Source organism: Alosa sapidissima, chromosome 14 (genome assembly GCF_018492685.1).
Source record: "Alosa sapidissima isolate fAloSap1 chromosome 14, fAloSap1.pri, whole genome shotgun sequence".
In the NCBI taxonomy this organism is placed as follows: domain Eukaryota; kingdom Metazoa; phylum Chordata; class Actinopteri; order Clupeiformes; family Clupeidae; genus Alosa; species Alosa sapidissima.
The window spans coordinates 31,951,824-31,963,367 of NC_055970.1; positions in this window are offsets into that span (position 1 = coordinate 31,951,824).

Below are 11,544 nucleotides of genomic sequence, written 5' to 3' on the forward strand. Positions count from 1 at the left end.
CCTGCAATGTACAACAACATGCTTCCTTTTCCCCCACACAGGCACGACACTGCTGGAGATTTCACCAGGACTGGATCATATGAAGACATCTCTCATGGCACCAATCACTGTCCATCACTGCATCTCTCTCTCTCTCTCTCTCTCTCTCCTTCTCTCTCTCTCTCTCTCTACTGAGGAGCAGCATGTTACTGTGACCTATTTCATTAACACTGCAATTTGGGTACATTCACAGTGGGACATATGATAATATCAAACAAACATTAATGACCCCATAGAGAATGGCTGAGTCTGATTATTAAGTACATGAAGTAAATATTATGTGCTGTTCATTCACTAATCTTCCATTAAATGATAACACGCCGAATCCAGAAAGCGAGTTTACCCATTACTGTGTTTAGTCTTTACAGCAGAGTTGAGGACAAGTGAGGGGAAAAAAATAAAGTGTATACGCACAGACAGTCTGTAACTGTCAGCTTTGGCCCAAACTGTCCATCACCCCGCTGTCGGTTACCTCTACCACTCAAATTAACTGAATTTGTGCTGGTGTCTCCTGTCAGTGTAGCCAATGTGTTATCTCCCTGGTGTGGCCATATGTCTTACTGCCTATTACTTGAAACACGAGACAAAACACCATGAATTCCTGCCTCCCATTCCTGAGTGTTTCTAATTGTAGAAAATCTTTTGTCAAGCATGTATAGCCCCATACAAACAAACAACACCCACTATCTCCTTGGCACAGAGGTGAACACCACCCACCACCTTCAACCACAAACACATCTGCAAATAATGGGGCCTGTATCCAGGAACACATATACGACGTGCAAAGGAATACACGCACACTAGCATACTGTGAAAGCCACCGAGCCACAAATGTAAATAAACTATGTAAATAAACAATGCAAAGCTCGTCATGAAATAAAAAGTTTATGATAGAAATAGGCTTCTTCATTCTGCATGATCAAAGGACATCTTGTTTTTTATCTCAGCACTATTTGACCTTCCACAGAATGCTCTCCAAAATCGATAACTCCGCGTTCAATCTGTTCAGGTAGGAGACCTATGAGAGCAATAAGGCAGCATGAGGGTGCATGGGCTGGATAGAACAACAACAACACATCCCACTGCACTGAACGGTTTGTCAACATGAAATTCAATACATGGCAGTCGCCAATAAACAGAAAAAAGAATTCACTATTGCAACAAGTGTCTATAGACACTTGACTGTATACAACGTCTGCCGGAAGTTTCAATCTAAGCCTTACAGTAATGCCATTACACCAATGTTCTTCCATTTGTTGTGCTTTTTATGGGGATGTCACAGTCTATACTCTCTCCAGTCTATACTCTCTCCAGTCTATACTGTCTCCAGTCTATACTCTCTCTAGTCTATACTGTCTCAGTCTATACTCTCTCCAGTCTATACTGTCTCTAGTCTATACTGTCTCAGTCTATACTGTCTCAGTCTATACTGTCTCCAGTCTGGCTACATGACTATGAACAATCAGGACAAGCAGGAGGTTGTTTCCATTCAGTTCAGTGCAATGAGATGAAATAGTTTTCATGGACTCCAGTTCAAATTCACTGATGTTTCCTGTGCTCATGCTTGCCATAAGAAGCAGCATGACAAATCACTAACAGTGAACTGAAGTGGGTAGGAATAGAGAAACTAAATACACACATTCATGAAACCAGCTATTTGTCTGAGCAACAGACATACACAGCCATTGAAATACCTCAATGCACCTTATCAGAGCATGGCCGTGAACAACCAAGTTATTGCATCAACAAAAAAGGTCTCTGTTCACCATTTACTTGGCCTGGTGAGACCAGTCTCTGTACAGAAAGCCCTGAGTCCATTTCCATCTCAACAGCCTTGTCTGACTCAAGCAACCTACAAGGCCTGGATGGATGGATGCACCGCAGTGCTGCAATCTTAATGCAATCTGCCCGTGGGTCGGAAGTGTTGCATTTGCATAGCTCTTAAGGTCTGAAGGTATTGTCTTGGATTTCTTTGTAACAGTATGCTGTTAATGTGCCCCAACAGCTGTATTCACTTTCAGCTATTTAGACTAAGAGCAGGCAATTGACCAGAAAACAGTTGCTGAGTGGCAAAGCAGACATGAGGGGTTGTGCAAGATTTAAAATGGCATTGCAAGTGTGCAATGAACACAACAGCAAGTAGCTACTTGAGTTAATGTTTTAGGGTTATTTTAGGACCGTGGACAGCAACTGTGGCTCCATCTCTCTCTCTTTCTCCCTGAATGTGTGTTCCTGCATAGAGTGGATAGCAAAAAAACACTCCTGGAAATCATCACAATTGTCTTATTTCAACAGCAAAAAAGGGACATACACATATTTGCCAATCAGTGTTTTCATTGTGAACTATTATTATGTAGTGCATTTCTGAAGGCTAAATAAATTGCCTGTTTGTTAAATTGAAAATAAATCAATTAAAAACCATTTGAAAAGTATCCTGTTCACATAAGCATTCAACTCCTATACATTAACCTTTGGGAATAAAAAACCTGTCTGGTGTACTAACAAACTTAATTCAGTTGATGTGAGACAGTACCATCTTCCCAGTAAACAAAATAAAGTCCTGGCGACGTCCCCTAAAGGTCCCCTGGCGAACGTCACCTCCTCGACATTGTGTAGGGTTCCCTTTACGTCCCGCGGACCTCTGTTCGGGAGGTCTAAAAGACGTCCACGAGACTTTGAGAGGATGTCCTGTAATGGTCACCGCGGCATTATGCGCGCGACGTTTATATTTCCGCGATGGTAAAAAAAAAAAAACTTGAAGCGCGACTTGGTATGGTATTACATCCTGTAAATCTCAGCGTTGCTAGAAGAGAGGTAGACGGAACATGAACACGCATCAATGACTTGTTCTACAACTACGCAATCAACTTCACTCACCTCATATTTTCACGCATGTACGCATGTATGGTGAGTAGACATGGACATTTATACCGGGCTAGGATGTGCTGCTTTCACATCTACGGTGTCATTTTCTTAATAAACTAATACGATGTTTTAATGGGCATATCCCGTAGCATATTGTTCAAAACATCATCAGAGTAGGCCTATGCTAGCCTAAGATAAATTGTTCAAACCATATTGTTTCAAAATATTAAAAACTAATAATAGCCAAAAATACTAAATGGATCGCAATGCATGCTGGGAAGCAAACCTCAACATGGGCATATTTGGCCCAAGCGGCCCTCAAATCGGTCGGCACACCTAATTAAATACAAAATCTTTGCATTACCCTTAAATATGCATATATTTTCAACTGTCATGGAGCACTGAAAGTGATGTAGCCTATGCCTCATTGGTTATCTCTCTGACTGATCAGAGGTAGGCATGGAGCATATGATCTCCATATTCAAATAGGCTAACAAGCAATAATTAAAGAAGAGTGTCTGCTTGAATTCAAAGTATCATTTCAAATTATTCAATGGGCTACAATTAACAGCAGCACCAACAATTACTGAAGCCTATGTGTAAAAGTTAAATTACCCAGATTGTCTTAGACATTAATGTAATTTATACCAGTTATCACTGTAGGACAACTGAAACAACACAAAATAAACAGGGCTGTTGCTAGAAAATATTTTATTCCTGTAAGCTATACTACCTACCTACATTGCTGGTACATTTTGGAACAGTACAGCTACATGAACTAATTATCTTTAGTGTCTTCCAGTAGCCTATCGTAAAGGTTATACATACTGTAGCTTAGTTGGCTTGTGCATGACGTGACATTTTGTAACCTACATTTCCGTCAGTCTACAGTCTTTTAGCCCTTCTTTACCATGATAACCTTTTCCAAGATAGAACCCTTCTCTACTTTGAGAGACCAACCACCACTCATGCCATCGATGGTAAATTTTGGGCGTCTGACGGAAACTGATCAATCCGACCAACAATTAACGTCGATTTGACACTATTTTGCTGTCCGGGTTTGCAAATCATTCATTTAGAAAATTTAAGTTGCGCTATTTGTTATTATAATCACAGCACTGCCTTACTATGTTATCATTAGGCTACCATATCATTAAATTATCGCAATTAATAAGTCATCATAATCATCATAGTCAGCATGGCATGTCACAGCCTTTTTGAAGCTTCTACATTGGTGTTAATTTTGCACAATTGTCACTACTGGTGTTACATGGCAACTGGCTCCCATGTTAACTGGCTGCGTTGATGACGTTTTATGATTGATGACGAGTCTTTGACAGATGTGGCCGCTTGCAGATTTGTCACTTTCTGATACACTAGAGACGCACACAAATATGCATGACATGTTTAAAAGTCAAAATTGTATGTAGTACTACATGCACTGGACCATGAATATGCCACCCAAAAAACAAACATCTAAATAGCATAAATAAACACTATGTGCGTATCGAACGATAAACAAATTGACTTATTTGCTTGGTAATCAGACGTCTGTTCACTTGCGCCACGAACCAGCGACGACACTCACAGAAATTGACTTTAATTGTATGATTAAAAGAAGTCAGCTAACGTTATTATGACCGCCGTGCAGCGAAGTGTATATAGGATATAGCATATAGGTTTAGTCAAGTCAAGTCAAGTCAAGTTTATTTATATATAGTCAGAATTTTTTTTTTTTTCTTTTTTTTTTTTCTTTTTCGCATACCCAAATTTCCGTCAATGATTCCCGGGACACTGAAAGACCGGGGTACACGAAACTTGGTGGGCATGTAACCCCACATGGATAGCATGGAACCATCGTTTTTCGTTTTGATCTGTAGCCCCCCGCTGGACTGGACCCCCCGAAAGGAGGGTAGGGCAGACACAGTTTTCTGTGAATATCTCGAGAACCGTAGGGTTTAGGAGGACCTTTTTTTTTGCATGTTGATCTCAAAGGGCCATGTCAACCCATTCCATAACCACTCATTTCATGTATAGCGCCACCTAGTTAAACACAAAAAAGTAAAAATGAGGTGTTGTAATCGCAGGTATCTGTGACCTAACATTATTATGCGATTCTCATACCTTGAGAACCGTAGGGCCTAGGATGACCATTTATTCCATATGTTTGCCTCCAGGGGTCATGTTAACCCATTTCATGTGCACACATGTGCACAAACAGATACACACACACACACACACACACATACATTCACAGTAATCATACATATGACACATACTCACACAGTAGACATATGTACGCTTGCATGCACAGGCACATATGCAGGCACACACACAAGCACGCACACAAGCACGCACGCACACACACACACACACACACACACAGACACACACACACACACACACACACACACTCACACACACACACACATAACATAAACATAACACAAACAATCAAGAATTTCTCAGAATTATGAACAGGCAAGATGGAGGTGGGGTTGTATAAAATGAATTTTACATGTGAAATCTATGAACTAATCATGTTTTGGTTGTCTAGCAGATACCAGTGAGAATTGCGTGTGGATAATGCAATTTAGTGAGACAGTTAGAATCATATAGGCCTTTCAGCGTGATTTCTTTTTGTGGAAAAAATGTGCTGGACTGGGCGGCGGTCATATTTTGTACCGCTCTGCAGTACATCTAGTTATAATTGTAACAAGTTAACATAGCTGTTCATGTTATCTGGCTACCATGTTATCATGCTACCGTTGCCCAAGCCATTTAGTAGACCTTCAAAGTGGTTAGGTTTTACAAACGTTTCACTGAGGTTAGGCTGTGGCCGCCCGCCCCTACCTGAAGTGTCTGTAGAGGCACATGAACGTCAGCAAATAAATCAAATAAAAATCTGTTGCCTAATTGTGTATCCTTTTGTCCAGCCTATTCTTTTAAGAATTCAGTTCATGAAACACAGGCATTGAAACGCACACTGCAATGGGCAGGAGAAGTCTATAACGTGTCCATATTTTACACAAAATTTGCGCACAGGGAGAGTCAAAACTCTTAGGCTTATAGGCTATTAACGTTAATGTTGCTGACATGTAAACATGGGTTTGATGTTTTTTTTATACTTTATTTCCCAATTTGTAAGCCGGTGCTTCTCATGTGGCGCAACAGGTTCATTCCTGTAAATTGCTTTTTCACACAGTCGACATGGGTTCAATCCTCACCATCACACGTTTTTTTATTATTATTTATCTATTTTTAGACCAGCAACGCTTCCTCAATTTAGGCTACAGATAGACTAGGTGGACACAGAGAGCCTGACCAGCAGTCAGTGAAATGTTTGAAAAGTTAACCATGATACTTTGAAGACCTACTGGCTTGGGCAACTAAGACAACACCATCAGCCGTGTTAACTTGTTACAATCATCAGCTTACTTCATCTAATTGTATAGACTAACTGAAGTAAATTTCACTATAACTTATCAGCTGGTTCATGGCGCAAGTACGTAGATGAATGGTTATCATGTAAGAGGTTTCATTTAGGAAGCAGGTTCGATACCCACGTGGAATTATTAGGCTATTTAGTTACTTATTTTTTTGGTGGCATATTCATCGTCCAGTGCATGTAGCGTAGGCCTACTACAGACAATTTTGACATTTAAATATGTCATGCATATTTGTATTTGTTCGTCTCCAGTTTCCATCAGAAAGTGACAAATCTGCAAGCGGACACATCTGGCATCATCACTCGTGAAACGTCACCAACGCAGCCAGTTAACATGGGTGCCAGTTGCCATGTAACACCGGCACCCGCCGCAATTTTGTGTAGGCAACTTCGATTAACTTTTGACACGCTCACAGAATCCTGGCTCTGAGCCAAAATGGGAGGGGTGGGGTCTGACGTGAGCTGTTATTGGATCAGTCCAGTGTCAATATTGAAATGTAACCAATGGGCCGCTGATTGTCCTTCCTTTGGGCCGATCGTTGGCCAAAATAATTAAATTATATAGCCTATTCTATCGGCCCAAAAGGTGCGTCGGCCCACCGGGAAAATGCCCGGTATGCCAGATGGCCAGTCCGCCCATGATTGCAGATAAAGAAAAATGTATCGTATTCTCTAGGCTATGAATGCTCTTTATAGTCAACTTTAAGATGAAATAAATAGATTCTGATGTTTCTATTCTATATCATTGTTTTATTATAAACAGCAAGGCTCTGGTGAGGCAGAGGGCTTCTGCTCCTCGTTAGAAATCTCATCGGATATGTGCACTCTTTGCTGTTTCCACATGGAGCTGCTGTAACATCGGGGACAGCTAGGCCTATGCGTGACAGTTTTAAACGCGAGCATGCGTCAAATAAATTACAATGACATTTAAGTCTTAAGTCATGAAGAATAGGGGTGGGCATATATATCGTCTGCGATAATATCGTGATTGTTGTTTTAACGATGTGCAAATTTACATTATCGAGTATTTAAATTACTTATGGGGGAAAAACCCTCGAAATCACGCATTGAAACCCCATACATTCACTAAATCCAGGAGGTGTATGCAAGAGAAGCCCTGTTGCAGCAGAGCAAGTGTCACATGATCCCTAGTGGGTCCACATTGTCACAAGCAGGTCTAATGTTTATTTTGTGTAGCGAAATCAAGACGTAGCCTACAAGGGATTTTGTGCAGCTACTTCTGTTCACATGATGAGACAGTCCTTTTTTCTTACATGGTATTATAAGGAGAGAAAACATTTGCCTTTGAGTATTTTAGTAGTCAGTTGTAAACAAAGAACTCTTCTCATGTAACCCTTTTGTAAATGGACTAAAGTTCGCTCTAAATATCTACGTGTATCGATTATGCTAACCGTTAGCATCTCTATGGGATTTCTCATATACATTAGCTATAAGCTAACGCATTAGTTTCTATTCTGTAACTTGGAATGCTAGCCTACATGATTTCTCTTAAACAAAACATCGAAGGGAATAACTGAGATGTAGGCTACTCTGTTGGTCTGCTTAGTTTTACAGTGAATCCTAAGTAAAAGTTTTTGAAAGGAACTTCAGCTTCAGACTTTATCTTGAGAAACTGTTTGGCCTAGTCATCTTCTCTAATGTAGCTGGCTAGACCATGTCATTGCCACACACACAAGTGGGGGCAAAATTGCCCCCACTTGTGTGTGTGGCAATGACATGACACATCTCCAATTTTGCCCCCACTTGTGTGTGTGGCAATGACATGGTCTAGCCAGCTACATTAGAGAAGATGACTAGGCCAAACAGTTTCTCAAGAGAAAGTCTGAAGCTGAAGTTCCTTTCAAAGGGACAAAAAACAATGGTAACTTTTCAGTAAAGCTAAATATGCCAGGTTTTCCCAAACTTTATCCCCCTAGTTGTTGGTTTATATGTGCAATTATTTTTGAGGTTAAAATAATTCCATAACACAACTCCTGATAATGGTCAATGTGAAATATCATTTTTGCTCAGATTATCCACGTCTGTTCCGTGCTATTTGCCTCCAGGGTCACTCCGCTCCAGTTTGGGTCCATTGCCTTCTATTGAGGATGACACAGCTTCAGACAGACATGAGACAGGAGTTCTGCCCACAGCCAGGTCACACAGACAGCACACACAAGTGGGGGCAAAATTGGAAATGTGTCATAGAGTGACAATTGGTTGATTTGGTTAAAAAGTCACAGGTTAGGTTATTGGTTATTATTGTATTGATGCTATTCATAAATAATGAGCTGTAAAGTAACTCAGACTTTTACAATTTTTTTTAAAGGATATCGACTATCGTTATCGTCAAAATCACAAAAAATATCAAGATATTATTTTTTGTCCATATCGCCCACCCCTAATGAAGAAGCAGTATCCTTAATTCTTCTGCAATGTAGAGCTAGATCGTTTTGCTTTACAAATTAAGTAGTCACTTATGTTGCTAGACAACCCTAAACAAATGCTACGTGGTCTTTTTTTAACATTTCTTTCGTTTTTTTGCATCGTATTCAGCACAAAAGCCGGTTCAGTCCCAATTCAAAATGTATGTGCTACATAATTCAGCATGTCTATGCAGACATGTTGAATTATGTAATTATGTAGCACATACATTTTGAGTTTAACGTTAACCCTTTTTCCAGTTTATGAAGTTGTGCGTCTATGAGCAAAGTAGACATATGGTTCTACTTTGCTCATAGACGCACAACTTCATAAACTGTATGATATGTTGCCTTAGACTACAGTAGGCTAATGCAGCTACTGCTAGAGACTAGATAGACAGATACTTTAATCATCCCCAGACGTGTAACGTGAAGTCGTGCATGGATGTGATGTCTCCGTCCTGCAGGCGGTAGCCAGAACGCTCTCAACTCCGCTGCCATGTGTGAATAAACAAACGTCCCCCCCATGTCCCCGGTATAACGTTATTGTCGGGTCCTTAGGAGGTATTTGAAATGACCAAATGCAAATGTCATGTGAGGGACCTGACGGTGACGTCCCCAGAAAGTCCTGCACCGGACGTCACGCAATAACCAAAAGATAACTTGCTCCGGACGTCAATAGGTCACCGGAACGTCCGCTAGAGAACATGACGTTCGGGACCAATCGGGGACGTCGTGAATGTCGGCATGAGGTCCGGGGGACGTCCGTGTTTATCGGGTTTGCACATCATTATGCAGATTTATTTCTTGCTCTTTCTAGTGTCCTCTTTGTACTCCACTACAGCATGCCTACAGCTCCAAAAGTCCCCTTCATAAGAGACTGGATGATGCTAATAGATATGAGAGGCCTGCATCCCTGGCGTAAGGATTTCTGATACACTGCTTGCGCAAACACTGTACAGAAATAGCTCCTACACTTCAAGAAAGTCACAGCAGAAAACAACTCAATACGCAGACTGCTGTCCATTGAGCATTGTATCTGACAGCACACTGTCTACTCAAAGGGATACATAACTTCATTCACAACTGCTCCCATATTTTACAACATTCCACATCATTCATATGAATGACTGTTCATATTTCCGTAATCTTTTTGGATTGGATATGGAATGCCCAGATGAGACCAGATGAAAACTCTGGGATTGTATCCTACACAGAGTCAGGCCCTACAGAATAATGTATGGCATTACATAATCTAACAGTGAACGACTGAGCCCATTAGACGCAAGACGTGGGGTTCTGAGGGTGCTCATGGAGCACTGTGTGGTCGAGCGGAGGCGAGAGGTGATAGCATATGCTTCACGCACCGAGTCACGCTCTGTTTGAACACCTCTCCGCGGGGGTCGCTGCTCGCTCACACATGCAGGCAGACCCAGGCGCAGCTACCGGACTCATTGGCACCGAGGCACCGAACCAGCAAAGCCAGCCGCTAATGGAATACCTTCGATAAAAATACCTTTGATATATGCACTTGTCACGAGCCTAATGAACACCACCACGGCCCCGCTGGCTCTGTATCAGGGGGTGTTTCCGAGGCAGAAAGAGACGGTTGATTTGTCGGCCCCTCGCTAGGCCTAATGTCTTTGCCGAGCTGCACCTCTGCTCGGGCCACTTCTAGGGGTGACCGGCAAGCTGTCAGGAGCTCAGGTGCACTGCACTCGATCCTGCCTCATTACAAACCCTCCTTTAGGAAGCATCGCTGCTCTGTAGGTCACACCTGATACTGGGGCCGGCACTATGCCTTCCATACTCAACCTCAGCTGGGCAGAGAGAAAGAGAGAGAATTATTTATTGTGTGAGATGAAGACCTAGGCCTATATCTAAATGTGAAGCCCATTGTTAAGAACTAAACAATGCAGACATATTTTCAGACAGTATAGATTCTTGAATGTGATGCCTCTAAAAATGGCCAAAGGTCAAATGCCTCTGAGTGCAGCTTGCTGACACAGAGGACCCCAAATGTAATTCACACACGACACAAATCAGATAATGGCATAACAGTCACATACATTTCACATAAGCATAATCAATTACTCCGTAGCAATGCCATTTTTTTAGTTTTGAAAGATTACCACGGAACACAAAGGGAGAAGTTATAATAGGGCACATGGGAGCTACACAGTTATTTCCACTAAAAACAATATCAGTCTTGCATAATGAGTGAAGTGGAGTACCATAATGCAACATTTAAATTGATTTACTCACCCGAAGACCCCCTTCATCCCCATGAATTGCGATGATCTTGTAATGCTGTAGGTAGCCTACGAAACACAAGTTATCAGAGCTCTAGCTCTCAGATCAACAAGTTTCATACAAGGCCTACATGTAAACATGCATTCTTAACAAAGCACTCAAATGTTGTACCTGGGCAAAGTTCAGTATTTGGCATCAGATTGGAACAAAAATGCTTAAGAGATAGAGATAGATAGATAGATAGATACTTTATTGAGAGATGGGGGTGGGGGGGGGGGGGGATCAGTAATTTATTATATTTCTTAGTGGTTTTAGATGTGGGAATACTGACACACATGAAACAAAATATCCATCCAGAATTCTCACTATTCATCTGAAATATTAAGGAATTATTGCTCATATAAAGTTATATTATGCAGGGTCCAAAGGATAGCCTACCAGTGACGTCCTCCCCAAATAGGCACAAATAAAGTAGCCTAGATAATGTGCTTAAAATACTAGAGCATATATTACCTC